The sequence below is a fragment of the Prionailurus viverrinus genome, chromosome F1 (genome assembly GCF_022837055.1).
Source record: "Prionailurus viverrinus isolate Anna chromosome F1, UM_Priviv_1.0, whole genome shotgun sequence".
In the NCBI taxonomy this organism is placed as follows: Eukaryota; Metazoa; Chordata; class Mammalia; order Carnivora; family Felidae; genus Prionailurus; species Prionailurus viverrinus.
Window position 1 is genome coordinate 21,772,195 of NC_062577.1, and position 17,205 is coordinate 21,789,399.

Sequence of the window (17,205 nt, forward strand, 5' to 3'; positions counted from 1 at the left end):
ATTTAATTTTTTTAATGTTTATTTATTTTTGACAGAGAGAGACAGAGCATGAGCGGGGGAGGGGCAGAGAGAGAGGGAGACGTAGAATCTGAAACAGGCTGTCAGCACAGAGCCGGATGCGGGACTCGAACTCACAGACCGTGAGATCATGACCTGAGCCGAAGTTGGACGCTCAACCGACTGAGCCACCCAGGCGCCCCAAGGATATTCTTGACTATAACTAAGGGTTTGGACTTCTGACTTGACCTAAACAGATTATAATGACTCTGAGATTCAGGGGTAAGAAATCCCTGGAGCAGGGCATTTCATGGCGTTTTATAAATGAGACAGAATATTTCTATGTGATTCCAGCTGACTTTCCTAATAACAAAGGACTCATATGCCAAGTTCAATAATGATTTTAAAAATATATGCATTGGATTGACCTGTAATGAGGGTGCTTTGGAAAAATGTGATTCTTTGTATGTATAAAAATAAAATATAAAATAAGGATGCGTTAGTCATTTCTAGAAATAAAAAAATATGACACTTTAAGTTAGAAATACAGAGTTAAGTACAGTACAAGAGTGAGTTAATAAACTGGAAAGTAGACTTGAAGAATTATCCTGAATCAATATAGAAAGTCAGAGAGATGGAAAGTATGTAAGAGAGACTTTGACATATGGTGGAAAGGATGAGAAGATTTAATATATGCTTGTTGGAATTCCAGAAGTAGATTTTAAAGAGAATGGGGGAGAGGCAATATTTGGACAGAAAATGGCTGAGAATTTTCCACAATCTGTAAAAGACACCAATCTTCAGATTCAGATTCCAGTGAATCCCAAGCAAGATAAATAAAAAGAAATGCACAACTTGACATGCCATAGTTAAACTGCAAAATATATTTAAAAAAAAAAAAAGATAAGACCTTAAAAACTGCAGAGTAAAAAGATAGAGCACTGAAAAAGAACAGCACACTACAGCTGACTTTTCAAGAGCAAAAATCAAAGCCAGAATAACATTTTTAAGGTGCTAAAATAAAACTGCCATCCTAGGATTCTGTACCTGTCAAAACTTCCTTTGAACAAGAAGCGTCAATGGAAACATTTTCAGACAAACAAAAATTAAGAGAGTTTACTCTCAGCATCCGTTTACTAAAGAGGCATCTAAATGCATGTAACTCAAGAAGAAAGAAAATAATACCAGAAAGAAGACTAAAGATACAGAAAGCAATGGTAAGCAAGGATGATGTTAAACATGGGGGTGAATTTTAACAAATTATTAACTTTATAAAATGATAATGGTAATGCCTAATTTAAAGCATTGAAATTCAAGAGAGACCTTAAATATGATGTGACAGTTACATTTAGGTTGGTATGTGAAATGACTTGGAGTTAAATCATTCTGAGGCCTTAGTACCAGTTTGCAGAGAGTAAAAATGTTTATTAAATTTAAAGTTTGTTAAGTTAGATACCTATGCTATAATTTCTAACTATATAACCACCGACTATTGGAAGGGAAAGTAATGAAATGAGTGGAAAATATTTCAATCTAAAATAAGTCAAGAGAGCAAAATTGGAAATAAAAAACAAACCTACCACAGCTGCAGAACACATATTCTTTCTCAGACACACATGGACTATTGACAAAAATTACATACATTTATGCTAAACAGTATGCTTCAAAAAATTTGAAAGAATTGGTATCATTAAAAATTACATTTTCAGATTATAGCACGAGACAGATAGCAACAACAAAAAGATAATTCAAAACTTGACATACATTTTGAAAATAAAAATCACAATTATAAATAACCTATGGGACAAAGAAGAAATAATAATGGAAATTTAGAAAACATTGAGGATTGAACACTACTAAATAAGGTAATTAGTGAATTTAAAACACTACGGAAAAACAAAGCAAAACAAGATAAAGCCAATGAGAGATGAAGGAAGAAAGTAATACATGTAGAGACAGAAATTAATCAAATTGTAACTGAAGATACAATAAAGAGGATAAATAAATCCAATATATGAATCTCCAAAGAGATTAAGAAATTCAACAAAATCCGGTAGGACTGATCATACAAAAAGTATAAGAAATGAAAAAGAGAATATATAAATGGTGATGCAACTAATATTAAGAACATAAAAGAGTATTAAGACTAAAAACAATTTTGTACTAAAAATTTGAGAAATTAGGTAAAATATTAAATGCTTAAGAGAAAAATGACAGTATGACTCACGAAGAAAAAGAACTCAATAAAGTTAGTAATTCTCTTCCAGTTGATCTATAGATTTAATGAAATTCTTTTTTTAAAAAAAATTTATGTTTATTTACTTTTGAGAGAGAGAGAGCATGAGTGGGAGAGGGGCAGAGAGAGAGAGAGAGACAGAGACAGAATCTGAAGCAGGCTCCAGGCTCTGAGCTGTCAGCACAGAGCCTGATGCAGGGCTTGAACTCACAAACTGTGAGATTATGACCTGAGCTGAAGTTGGGCGCTCAACCAAGTGAGCCACCCAGGCGCCCCCTTTTTTTAGTATGTGAGCAGGGGAGAGGGGCAGAGGGAGAGAGAAAGAGAATCTCAAGCAGGATCCATGCTCAGCACAGAGCCCAACACAGGACTTAATCCCACAACCCTAGGACCATGACCTGAGCCAAAATCAAGAGTAAGGTGCCCCATATTTAATGTAAGTCTAATCAAAGTCCCAAGATGATTTTTCATGAACCTTGACAAGCCAATTATAAGATTTATTTGAAAGAGCAAAGGACCAAGAATAGTCAAGCCATTTCTAAAGCAAAAGATAAATGGCAGAGGCAGTCATTTGAATCAAAAGAGACCATAAAAACAGTAGGAAATTGTTTTACGGCTGACAGAGGAATAGTATTGAGAATAAACAAAGAATACTTAGGAGTTAATAAGAAAAATTGAAGAACCCAAATAGAAAAATGGGCAAAAAAACATGAGCGAGTATTCACAAAAAAGAAAGCACAAATGACTATAAATATGTGAAACACTGCACTACCTGATCAGTAATAAAGGTAATACCACAGTAAAATATCATTTCCTGCCAGCCAGGTTGGCCAAAATTTTGAGGCCTAACAATATTAGGTATTGCTGGGAATGTATAAGAACTCACTGCTGATGATCAGTGCAACTCCTTTGAAAACAACTTGGCATTCACTGGTAAATTTGACCATTCTCAGACCTCTGGCCCGGGAATTCTGGTCCTAAGTACACTGTGGTTCTGTCCATCAGAGGATACATACAATAAAGGCCATAGCAATATTATTCTAATATCATAAATCTAGAAACACCCTAAATGTGCATGGACCGTCAAATAGATCACTAAATTACAGCATTGACAATGAAATAACTCCAGATATAAAACATCAACATGTCTGAATTTTAAAGTCAGTGTGAAGACCATAAACAACACATATTGCATGACTCTATAAAGTTCAAAACCAGTCCAAACTGTTCTTTATTTAGGATTGCATGCATTTGTGGTGAAACTGCAAAGAAAAGCAAAATAATTAATAACCAAAAATGTAGACTAGAGTTTACTGGCTGAGAGGGAGGAAAAATAACTAGGGAAGGCACCTCGGGGACTTCAAAGATATTGATAATGTTCTGTTTCTTTCACAAGGTCGGGTGTACATGGGTGCATTTACTATTCTTTTGAATATATGTTTTATTCACTCTTATATAATTTACAGTAATAAATATATACTTTTTTACCTTTATATAATGCTTTCCAATGAACATTTAATTTTTTTAATTTTTTAATTCAATGTTTTTTTTAATATTTATTTTTGAGAGAGAGAGAGAACGAGCACGGGGGGATGAGCAGAGAGAGCAGGAGACACAGAATCCAAAGCAAGTTCCAGGCTCCAAGCTGTTAGCACAGAGCCTGACGTGGGCCTCGAACCCACAAACCGTGAGATCATGACCTGAGCCGAAGTTGGACACTTAACTGACTGAGCCACCCAGGGGTCCCTCCAATGAACATTTTTATCTTACATTTATTTTCATAGCACCTCTGTTAAGCAAACGTTTGTTTTATCATACAGAAAATAATTTTGAGTTGTAAATGTATTTGCTTGAAATTTCATACTACCTTGTCTGGGGTCAGATTCCAAGCCTCTTGCTCTATGGAGATATTTCTGTCACCTGCCATCGTCCCATGCCATGAACTCATTTGTTGATGTATTTGCTCTTCCATTCATTATCTCACTTAATATGGCTAGCCCCCTTCTTGACTCAGGCACTGTACTGTTGAAATTCTTTCAATAGGATAAAGTTCAAGAATATAAAAAGCTTGAGTAGTTAATATTTTGATTGTCTGAGAGGCAGTGGCTTCTGGTTAAATATTGACCCTATTTCTAATAGTCATCATCTTCAGCCTGCACAGTATTTTCTTTCTTCAGTATCTCCAACACCTGCTGTGTGTCCACCCCATCCTTCCCTTTCTCACAGCAGGTATTTCTCATTTAAGACACAACTGCAAGCTTCTCCAGTCTACACTGTCGCCTCTGTTTAAAGAAAGCCAGTGTGCTGATGTTTGAAGACAGATAAGCAGCATGGAGCTCATAGGTCTTCACCTCCAGGCTGGCAGGCCTTTGTTGGCAAGGTGGAGAATTTACTGAGCCTGCAGGATATGTCATAACATTGATTTTTGTCTGCAGAGAGATAACTTGGCAGAAAATATCTTTCCCTATACAGAGCTTCAGGGTCCCGTGTTTGGAGCTAGGTCTCCGCATCATGTCCGAATAGAGTTTTCTCTTCATGGGTCTCATTGGTCCTGAGTTTTGGGTCTCTTTATTGAACACAGAAACCCAATCACTATACCTGTAGTCACCTTATCATTGGATGGGCTTTCCCAGCTTCTAGTGGCTTCTAAATGTTACCAACTTGAACTCTCTGCATTCCCCTTCCTCATATAGGTTTTCTTTTTGTTAGCCCAAAAGGATCACATAAGTCTGTGATGGGCCTGGCACCGTGTTAGGCATTGAGATTTCAAATTAGTTAGGATGAGGCTGAAAAATTATATTACAACATTCAAAATATAAAAGAAACAGATTTGCTTAATGAGATAACTGTAAGAGATAGTTTAAAAAAATCAGTAAGTTTGAAATATTAAAAACTTAACATCTGTTGGAGTTGAGATTGAAGATTAAGGATAAGGAATAAGCAATAAAAGATTAGGAGTAAAAAAAAACAGTGTTATAGTTTTTAAAGAAAAATGTAAGAATCTTAAAGAGATTAGGGCCAGATAATACATTAGAATGCCCCATAAAAGTACAATTAAAAGAGTATAAATGAAGATAATACACATAAGTGTCCTATTGTAACTGGGAGTTTTTAAAGTAAATTGGATTATTAAATGAAAACATTGGAAGAAAAACCAAAAGATTTTCTTAGAAAAGCAAATAGTCAATTAAAAAAAAAGGAAAAAGGAAAAGCCATATACCAGCTGAAAGCAAGTGCACAAATAATAATACAAGAAGCCTTGGACATGGGTCTGGCTTCCCAAGGCTGAGGGTCTCCATTTATAAAATTATGACCTGAAGATGTTGGTCGGGGAATTCAACATATTTGTTGTATTCTACTTTGCTAAGGTTTTATTTAAGATATATTTCATCTGTGTTCAGACATGACTACATATATTTGGAACTGTTCATTATAGATTTGGGGTTTGAAAAATCATTTTGGGGGGAGAGGGGAAAATGGGTGATGGGCATTGAGGAGGGCACTTGTTGGGATGAGCACCGGGTGTTTTTCGTAAGCCAATTTTTGACAATAAATTATATTCATAAAAAAGAAAAAAAGAAAAATCATTTTTGCAAACATATTAGATTTTTAAAGATTTTCTAATTATTTGGGAGATTTTCCACTGAATCAGAGCCAAATGACTTTTATGGGATTACAGTATGTGTTTCTTTTATTGATGAACCTATTTATAGTTACAATTTCTTGCCATGTAAGTTTGGAAATGTTATATGTTCAAAAAAATGACAATTGATATTATGCATCAATGTTATTATTTCTCTCCATTTTCTTTCTTTTTATTAAATTCATTCTTTCCATTTGTTGTTTATTAGTCTTTACAACAGTACAGATGAGGAGCTGAAGGCTTAGACATGTTAAGTAAGTTATCCAGGATCAGATAGCTGAAGGAGTCCAGGAGCCACCTCAGTTACACAGCTTCCTCGATACAAGGAAATCCTGTAGACAATGTGGTCAGATATACTTGACCTTATTTTCTATCTTTTACAAATCTGACCTAATATAAAATTCTTGATTTTATGCTAGGTATTTTGTTAATCCTGTCCTGTAGATTTTACCACAAGGAGATCTCTTCACCCACTGCTTTTGAAAATTCACCTTTAATTTGCAGATTAATTGGGCTAGAGTCCTGGGTCTATCACTTACTCACTTTGTGACTGATTCCTCACCCATAAAATAGAAAGAATATCTACTTTTTAGGGTATGGTGAGGATTAGATGAGAAAATATATGTGATTCACTTTACAAATCCTCATCTTGAATGCTACATTGTACTAAAGGTGTTCTGTTATGTCTTCATATAGATAGTCCTGGTGAAAATTTTAGTTCCTCTCAGGCTATGTTCCAATCCTCTAGTGAAAACACTTGAGACAGTGAGTTTGAATCACACCCTGGTATTGCCTAATTCCCTCTGTAAACATCAGCTGTGTGAGACCGAAAATGAGAATTTCACCAGTGACCATGTTATGAGATAATTTACGGAGGAAACTGAAAAATTGGTCAGGAGATTCTGGAGAAATGCACTTTGAACATTGGATATTGTTGACTTTCTTCCCATGGTGCCTCCAGAAGAAGATGGCGGCCACTAAAGAGCAAAGCATGCCTGAGACATGGCCTGACCTAAGGTTGGGGAAAGATGGGCAGTAAGTGTTATGATTGGCCTTGCTTGGTCTTGGGGAAGCCATTGTACCCTCTTTTAGGTCTGAAAGGGAAGTTGCAGTCTTTGCCCTGCATTGCCTGGAACTGGACTGTATAATGATGAGTGCCAAGTCCTTTTGCTGGGTTTCTAATTTGGCTCAAAGGACACACCCTAATGAAAGCCGGGAAGAAGAATGACTCACCTGTTGCCATATTTACCATTGACCACAATTACATTTGCTTGAACTCTACCCTGGCCAAATGTCTCCTTGGTACTTCCTTCAAAGCCATTGCTCACATTCCCCACTTTCTCCCAGACAGGTGACTGGGCTCCCCAGAGCCTTACAATAGCTCGGTACCAAACAGCATCCAACTGCTGCCTGTGTCTGGGGCCCACTTGAAGTCAAACTTTCTAGATATGGATTATAAAAATTTTTTTTTCAACGTTTATTTATTTTTGGGACAGAGAGAGACAAAGCATGAACGGGGGAAGGGCAGAGAGAGAGGGAGACACAGAATCGGAAACAGGTTCCAGGCTCTGAGCCATCAGCCCAGAGCCCGACGCGGGGCTCGAACTCACAGACCGCGAGATCGTGACCTGGCTGAAGTCGGACGCTTAACTGACTGCGCCACCCAGGCGCCCCTCTAGATATGGATTATAAAACAGGAAGTACTCCAAAAGATATTTCCCCAATACTGTCTGATTATGTGTTTCATTTTTACAGGTAAATTATACACATTTTAAATATTTAGTCATTAAAAAGGAGGGTGAGGACAGCAGTCTTGTGTTCAGTTATTCATTTAGCAACACTTTACTCAGTGCTGATGCCAAGCACTGTCCTGGGCTTCAAGTTATAATCATGTGGAGAGACAAGCAAACATATTTTCATGCTGACATACCTTATAGATCAGAAAAGGAGAAAGAAATTAATAGCATAGAAATGAATACAGAACTGCAACTCTGATAAGTACTAGGAATAAGAGGTACACAGGACTTGAGCCACATGGGGAGGTCACGGAAGCCCTTGGAAAGCGAAGGGCCAAGCACCCGGTAAATCTAAGATCCAGAGTGCCTACCTTCCAGAGTCACCAGATGAAATTTGGGGTAGCTTTTTATTTTTTTAACGTTTATTTATTTAGTTTGAGAGGGAGACAGAGAATCCCAAGCAGGCTCCATGCTGTCCATGCAGAGCCTGATGCAGGGCTTGGTCCCTTGACAGTGAGATCATGACATGAGCGGAAATCAACAGTTGGACATTCAACCGACTGAGCCACCCAGGCACCCCAGGAGTAGGTTTTTAAAAAAATGAGTGTCTTTGTCATCCTTTCCCTAAATCCCATTTCTCCATTCACCTCAAGGGCAAAGAAGATCCTTAAACTGACCTGCCTGAGAGGAGATAGCCAAGGAAACATAAAGTTTTAAGAAACATGAGAGAAATCCATCAGTCATTATTAAGTGCCATTTGCTCTTCAAGACGTTACTCATATGAGGAGCACTTGGTTAGGTATGTTTGTTCCTGAGGCATGAAGACGAGGGCCTGGGACCCACGGGGGCTCTAAAATAATGTTAACTGTCCTGTGGCTGTGGCAGTTCTGCCAATAAATAAAGCCTATTGATATATCTGGCACTTTGAAGACAAAATTACAATTGATTCTTTGTCTTTCTAAAAATATCTCCTTCTGTTTTAAACTTCACTCCAAAATGGGATTTGGAAACCAGACTCTTAGAATAGGGGTTAACCAGGCAATCATCTGAGGCCCACTGTCAGACTTCGAGTCAGACTCCGACCCTTCCTGCCCTCTGAGACTTGGAGGACGATGTGTTGCCTTTCTGAACCTGTCCCCATCTTTATAATGGGGATCCTAAGAACACCATGTCATAGGGTTTTTATGAGGATTAAATGAGGTGTTACAATGCGAGTGTCCCTGTCAGTGCTGGACAGGCGTGTGCGCTCGCCCATTCGCTCTCACTGCCCCGCTGCGTGGAAGTGTGGTGCGGAATGAAGGTGGGGAAACATCCGTAGACTCTGTATTTGTGCACGTTCCCCGCCTCAGTAGCATGTTACAAAGTCACATAGACCCTGGAAATGTTAGGAGCACAGAGTGTTCTTTCCCTCTGACAGTAGTTTTCCATAATAGAGATGGAAAAAAATACCACCTGAATAGTCTCCTGTTTGCCTCTGACACCATGAATAAGAGTAAAATACTCAAAACTCTAAAAAATACTTCTTAGAACTCTTCAATTTGCATATGAGTGTGAGTATAAAATATGAACATGGATCTAACACCTGCTGAAACACTAGTCCCTGCCCCCCACAGCCCCTTGGAGAAACCTCAAGTGAAGTGATGTGGGGAGGCCAGACTTAACACTTTCCAAAGCAGGTAAATACAAGGCAAACATTTTCTCTCTCCCTCCTAAGCTGGCTGAGAGTGTTATTACTGGAACCAAAACAACAGGTATCCGGTAACAGTGATGGACTGGACAGAGATTTTTCATCGGCTGGAGCCAAGGTCTCATTCTAGGTGATTCTGTGGGAAAACAGCCTTGAATCCAGTTTGCAAGTTGGACAGTTTCTGATTTTGTTCATGTTCCTACCCAATTTTTTCAATGGGGTAGTAAGTACTATAGCAGAAAGGAGTTTTATGACTTTGAAAAAAAATCAAAATGCTGTATATGGGTTTAGTAATATTCTGCTATATTTGCTGCGCGTTTTGCTTAAGTAGTGGACCCTTAGTAAATATGGGCACTGTGTTTTTATTGTTCATCAGTTTATGCAGGCATTTATTCGCTTAGCCATTCGACAAGCACATGATGAGTGTGTACTGCGCACAGTTTTGGAGCGAGAAATTTGGACACATGGACTGAGAACTCTAAATGAAGTTTTGAAAAAAATGGGTCAGAATGCTCGAAATCACACTTTTCCCTGAAAACCCATCATATATGGAAGCTGAACCTGTGTCTGTAAATGGAATGAAGTGGACCAATGCTTCATGTGTATTTTGAGCATTTCCTTTGAGGAATTCAAAGAATAGATTCTATGGAATCTATCTTTCACAATCTGGCAAAATATATTATTTCAGAGAATTCTTCACACATTTATTTTTTCAAGTGGGGCAAGATGCCAGGGACCCACCCAGAAAAGGGCACACATCTTCATTGCTCATCCCTTTCCCAAGGGACATCTATCATCTCTGGACCTGTAAGTTGTAAGCCAACAAAATACAGGTAGCTCTGAAAACACATCATCCTGTGTTTGCCTGTCTCTCTGCCTCCACACATATTGTTCCTTCTTCTGGAATACTCTGTCTACCTTCCACCTCCCTTTAAATATCTGCTCATTCTGCAAATTTTTAAAAATGCTTATTTATTTATTTATGTTGAGAGAGAGGGAGGGAGGGAGAAGGAGGAGCAGAGAGAAAGAGAGAGACAGAGACAGAGACAGAGACAGAGAAAGAGAATCCCAAGCAGACTCCATGATGTCAGCACAGAGCCCAATGCGGGACTCAATCCCACAAACCATGAGATCATGACCTGAGCCAAGATCAAGAGTTAGACACTTAACCGCCTAAGCCACCCAGGCACCCCTCATTCTTCAAATTTCAATTTGGGCTTCTCATCCTTTGACCTTCCACATCTTTTCAGCCACCCCTCCTCTCTGGCACTTGGACACCTTGTTATGTGCCCATTGTTTCAAACATCACACCCAATCATGATTATTTATTTACTTATACACCTGTATGTCCTTTTAAACTGTGAGAAACCAGGAACGTCTTGACACCAGTGACAAAATGTTGTTTCCAGGAGGTGCCACGATGCCCGGCACAGAGGAGACACACAGGAGATGCTCAGGTGTCTATCAAACTGAGAGAGGCATGCAGAGGTTGTCACAGTTCTTGGGTTACAGTTTGATGAGGAAGGAACCATTCAATCAATATTTGTTGAGCACATACTATGTCCTAGGCAGTCTTGTCAGTGCTAGGGATAGAGTGGTGAAGAGAACAGACAAACATCCCTGCTCTTGTGGAGCTTGCAACGTGCTACTTAAGTTGGTTGGTCACAGGCGCAGCTAAACATTCTATTACTAAGGAAGAAGAGGAAGACCAATACTGAGACAGTTAGCAGTCATTGCCACACTGTTCTCTCATATTCTCCGTATTTAAATGGGCACGCCTATTTTTTCTTCCGAAAAACTGGTAGACTGTGGTAGTTCTGGTTTGTTCACCTTAAATACACCTGTTGAGCTTTGTTATATACATCTTAAGAGCCACCTCAACAGGCTGTCTAATTTCTTATTTGAAAGTGTGTGTGTGTGTGTGCATGTGCGCACGCATGTGTGTATGTTGGAGATGGCGAGGGAAGGGCCAGCTTTGAAAATAAGTGTTCTTGAGAGGTCCTTCACATGTTGTTGGTGCCTCACAATAACTCACTGAACTCGGTATGTATGGCAGCTGTTATTAGTCCATTTTACAGATGGCAAAACAAAGTACAGAGAGTTCAAGTAAATTCATTAAGGTTGTAGAGCTGGTTGGCAGAAGAGCTATGTCCCCCCGCTTGGTACTTTTTCATTTGATGAAGAATGTGGTTAGTCAAATAATAGTGAGTCTCAAGTAACTCCGAATCAATGGGTGACTAGAGTATTTACTGTCATTTTTAAGTACAGTTAAAAGTCTACAGAAACAAATGAGTCAAAGTAAACCTTTCCGTGTAGATCATGGACACTTCTTTGAGCTTTCTCCTGATTCCCCACTCGAATGACCACTTTGCCTTCATATTTCCAGCCCAGTTCAGCAGGCTTTCCTTTCCACATGAGGAGTGGCTGCAAGGGTGAGGTCCTCCCTGGTGCCTCATTTAGCAAGCCCAGTCCTTGGGCTGTGACTCTCTCTGTGGTCACACCAGCCCCAGTTCATCATGACCTCATTGCTCATGGGTTCTGTGTTTTGCCAGGGCATTGCCCTGCCAGGCCCAAGCACTGACTGTTTACATTGGTGGCATCTGCCCAGCTCCTCTGCTGAGACGTGACACTTGTTGCATACTTGCATCTGTCCCTGTGCTCCTGTGCTGCATCTGTCCATGTCACATGAAATCTGTACATGGATATGGCAGAGCAAGGGATCCTTCTTCACTGCACTGGAACAGAAAACTGGGGATTTAACAAATTGAGAAAAATACATGTCAAAGATGAAGTATAAGTGAAAAGAGCATAAGCTTTGGGAGAAAGTCTCTAAGCCTCAGATTCCTCCTCTGTTAAATGAGCATAGTAATACCTCCCTTGAGAATTACCATAAGGATTAGAGATATGCAAAATGCCCAGTTACTGCCTGGGACATAGTGCAGCCCATAAATGGTAGAGAAGAAAATAAAATATATTTTCTTCATTTTCCGTAAGATTTAAAATGTGGGCAGCAATCCCAAGAGAAATGAAAATATACGTCCACACCTGAATGTACATGAATGTTCATAACAGTAGTATTCATAATAAATAAGAAGTAAAACAACCCAAATGTCTATTAGCTGATCATTGGATAAACAAAATGTGGTCTATCCATACAATGGAGTATTATTCAGACATAAAAATAAATGAAGTATTGATACATCCTGCAGTATGAACTGGGGAAACAATACACTAAGTGGAAGTCAGACACAAAAGGCCACAACTGTATGATTTCCTTTATATGCAATGTCCAGAAAAGGCAAATTCATAGAGACAGAAAGTAGAACAGTGGTAACCGAGGGCCGGGGCAGGGGAGAATGGAAAGTGATTTCTAGTGCATACAGATTTCTCTTGGAGGTGATGAAAAGGTTCTGAAATTAGATCATGGCAGTGGCTGCACAACTATGAATATAGTTAAAAACCACTGAACTGTATGCTTTAAATGGGTGAATGTTAGATATGTGAATTATATCTCAATGAAGCTATCATTTTTTTTTGAATGGGCAATCAGTATGCCTTATTTGCTATGCAAAGAGAGGTTATATATGATATTTGTTGGGAAGCGTACCCACTCCATACTGTCTGGATCATTGCTTTTTCTTTTTTCTGATCCTATTGCTATTAGACTGAAAGAAATATTTAGACCTTGTCCAACTGTGCATGTTTGTCTTTCCTTTTTTTATTGGAAATGTTTCCTTTGTTTGTGAAAGCAGTGGAGTGGTATTATTGCTCCCCTCCCAGCCGTATTTGAAATATTTAATTATTGAACTGTGTGTCCTGAGTGTGCACAGATGGATGGACCGTGGCTATTCAGAGCTGAAATAATGTGGCCTTTGTGTTGGGTCCTTGGTTTCCAGAGGTCCCTTGTCATGCTGGAACACGTTCATGCCTAAAAGTTCTGCCTAAAACTTTTTGTAGGATACAAACAGACTTTTATCTCTAAAACCTGGATATCTGACTTCTCTTGGAACAGTGGAAAATCTAGCCTTTCTGGGCACATGTTCTAGCATGGCAACAGTCTGATAGAGCCCACATGCGTCCCTTCTCTCACACGCTTAGCTCAGACATAGTCAATTTCATTCCTTGATGTTATCTATGCTCAGGCTTTATAGGCATTTGGATTTTATTGGGAAAAGTTTTCCTGAATTGTTCATTCATTCATTCATTCATTCATCAGGCCCATGGTTAGTGCCTGTTTTACACAGTAAACTCTGTTAGGTGCTGGCATAGTCCTGTCCTCAGGGAAGAGAATCTGGTAATGAAGGAAGACGGAGAAACGGATAATCACAATGCAGGAGCAAGGCAATCCTGGCAGTGTGGGCAGAGAATCGATGTGTAATTACAGATTTGGGGCATCCCATCTAGCCTGAGGTGTTTGGGGGGTAGAGAGCTTTGGGGCTCCAGGAGAATGTGTCCCTGGATCCTGTGTGTCCTCTCTTTAGTATCAGGTCTCTAGTTGACCATGCAGGAACATATTCCACTAGTAATTCCGTTTCTTCAGGGCACACCCACATAATGAAAAACTTAAAAGAACTGGAAAATCCAGCAAGGAAGAGAAAAGAGGAAATGAGGAGTGGGTGAAAAATAACGGGAAGAAGAAACAAAGGGCAAAGGAGAAGAAAAACAGGAAGAAGAGTATTTACACAAATGAGAAACATATTTATCTTGTCTCCGACACTGCTGCTGATATTTTCATAGAATTCCAAGAGTTTTGACTCCAAGGAAAATTATGCTGAAATGAACCTCAACAAAGGTTGGTGACAGATGGTGGCTGCACTTGTGGCGAGCACAGCATAAGTGTAGAGCTGTCCAATCACTATGTTGTACACCTGAAGCCAATGTAACATTGTGCATTATAACACTGTAATGACAAGGAGTGAAACCGACTATGTCTGAGCCAAGAGTGTGAGAGAAGGGACACACGCGGGCTCCATCAGATTGTTGCCATGCTAGAACGTGTGCCCAGAAAGGTTAGGTTTTCCATTGTTCCCAGAGAAGTCAGATATCCAGGGTTTAGAGATAAAAGCCTGTTTATATCCTACAGGAACTTTTAGGCAGGACTTTTAGGCACGAACATATTCCAGTATGACAAGGGGTCTCTGGAAACGGGGACCAATCTTTCATTCTAAGATGATCATTCTGGTCCTCTTGATCAATGTCCTTGGCAACGCATAGAATTCCTTCCCATCTGACAGGTGAGTGCAGTGGGGGAAGTCTGCACTAGGGTTGGGATGGGGCATCCGAAGGAAAAGTCCAGGCTCTGACATCCACCCTTTGCATGACTTGAGCAAGTCATAACCTTTCATCCTCAGCCTTCTCTTCTGTAACATGGGGCGATGTAATTATAGGGCTCAGAATGGGCTAGTGCCTGTCCACAGGTGAGGGGTTCTTAACACCAAGAGAGGCAAACTATATCTCAGAATCCAAAGTGTCAAGAAATAACTCATTTGTAACATGTTTGATTAAGTTCATCTGCACTTTAGTACGATGGCGTTGGGCTCTTGAATTGACTTCTCACTGGTCAGTTGGCAATTTTTACCATTTCCTTTTCCTATCCTTTAGGAATGAAATTGATTCTTTGGTTGACTGTATTCTCAGAAACAGAGTTTTGTTTTGTTTTGTTTTTGTTTGTCTTTTATATCACTCTTATCCAGTCTTCAGATGTGCAATGCCTGTGATTGTTTCTGCGATTAAATGGGACATCTGGAGGAAGGATGTGGAGGGAGTAGAAACATTTATTTTGTTGGTGAGGAGGGTTTCATGAGAAGTGAGTTTTCCTGATTCCTTAGTTCCTTGGGAGGAGCTGCTGCTAATTGATGTGGCAGGACCTAGGAAAAGGCTTTCGTTGGGAGAAATCCCCAGCCCCTGGTCCACGTCCATCTCCTTAACCATATTCAGATCTAGTTTTCACCCAGCAGACAGATTCTAGGTCTTTAAACAGCTCTACACAGTAAGCAAGAAGCAGGAATCTATCAGCATATTTTGCCAAGTGGCCAAGCATATCTCTTCCCCTTGGCAGAGCACTTGGTGAGGCTTCGCCTGAGAGCAGAGAAAGAGGTGGTGGGACTTTGATGACAAAAATAAATTTGTCTGCTTCAAAAAGTGGAATCTTATTTTTAGGTGTGAGCTCTTTATTTTCTACATCCATGAGTCTTCCTTGCTGGATGAAAACAAGTTCAGAAGGTAGTTCAGTTTTTGAAGTCCCAAGTTGGAAAATTCACTTTTGCCAACTTACTAGTCATGGTGTGAATCGTCTGGGTGATGACTAACCTCGTTGTTCATTCCATCACCATTCCCTTGAGCCTCTGGGGTTTGTATTTTGCAGGTTCTGGGGTAGCAAATATCAAGCACTGCGCACTGTCGCCTTTGTCCTGGCCCACCGATTGCAGCCCTGTTGTTCTGTAGCATTAGAAGTCTGGGCTTTCTGGGGTGGCAGGAAGCTGAGAACATTCCCTAAGGGTCAGTGCAGATGCAAGTAATCGGGAGGACCACGTCCTCAACATCTGTGGTTCACCTGCTGCAAGGTCCAGTCTGCATCCTCAATATGGCTCCAGTGGCCCCACACTTACCAATGTGAGTTTAGCCCTCACAACCTCGGAAGGACTTGTGGTAAAAATAAATGAGTCAGTTCTAATTATTTCAAGTTGGCTGTTAGTTTAAGAGCCAAGACTGAGGAAAGAAAACTGACCTTCTGGAACAAGGAGAAATGTCAGTGTGTTTAGACATTGCCAGAGAAATCTCAATATTTTTCTTTTGGCCCAGCCGACTAGTAAAATCATATCATCCTGCAGACATGTTTATTTACTGGTCTGTTCCATGAACTCTCACTTTTCCCTGTAACAGTGACAATGCACTTGCTGGCCCCGGGGAAATTCATTGACCAAGGAGATGCCCTGCACTGTGGTGTTGATGGTATTTGCAGTATGTGTTTCTCTTTTTCCTCATTTGACTTTGAATCTGAGACTCGTGGGCCTTTGCTGATGTGCACAGCTAGAGAACAGGAAATAGGAACTAGAAGCAGAACCAGAAAGTAGAGGCGCAGGCAGCATTCTGGTGAGTAATGGCCCAGACTTTCCTCTGAAGCCGAGTGGATGTTGCACTTGTTTATATCAGCTCTTCCATTTCGAATACTAGCTCAAAAGAAAGCCAGCAAGGACCAATGGACAGAGAGGCGACCGACCGCGAGCACCACAGGTGAATCAGGGCCACAGCTCTCCTGGTGGAGGCAGACCTCTTCATGGCCGGCAGGTCCTGGTACTTCTTAGAGCTAAAGAGAAGCCACTGTCGCATGGTGACCTTCCAAGAAAATCAATTATGTGAGGACTGGCATGACTCAAGAGCTGAGCTCACCTTACTATCTCATCCTGAGCCAGAGAGACCCAGGGAAGAGAGGAAGCAGGCTGTTGATGTAAGCAACTGTAAATCGTAGGCAAATCACCTCTCCAGATGTCTCTTCACACATTTGTTTTCTTCAAGGAGCCCTTGAGTGATGTCTGTTACCTTGCTGGGTGCCTTTTCTGGCTGGAAGGGAGAAGGCTAGCAGACCCAAGGCTCAGTTTCTATGGGACTGGAAGGAGCTTTCTGTGGGGTGACATGCCTGGGCTTTCCCTGAAGGGGATCATACATCTTGACCCCTCAGTTTCTTAGCTTGATGGGAAAAGCCTTCCCAGCTGCAGCCTTTCCTGTGTCTAGTTACTTGTGGAGACTTGCAGCAGGGTAGGCACCACACGGTTCTCCAGGGCTCTGAAAATAGAGCTGTTCACTCGAGACTTGTGTTTCCCCCCGGGACCTCACATCTGGGCCGTTGCTATCTCTCTCCCCAGCCCTCTGTGTAGACCAGCGCCCGTGTGCTTTCGTGATTGTGGAT

The 17,205-nt window shown here is 40.4% G+C and overlaps 1 protein-coding gene across 1 annotated transcript in view; it reads left to right on the forward strand.

Annotated features, from left to right (window-relative positions):
- The window catches only part of COLGALT2 (collagen beta(1-O)galactosyltransferase 2), a 114,464-nt gene that overhangs the window by 44,167 nt on the left and 53,092 nt on the right, over positions 1-17,205 (forward strand). The gene's annotated exons all lie outside the window — the stretch shown is intronic.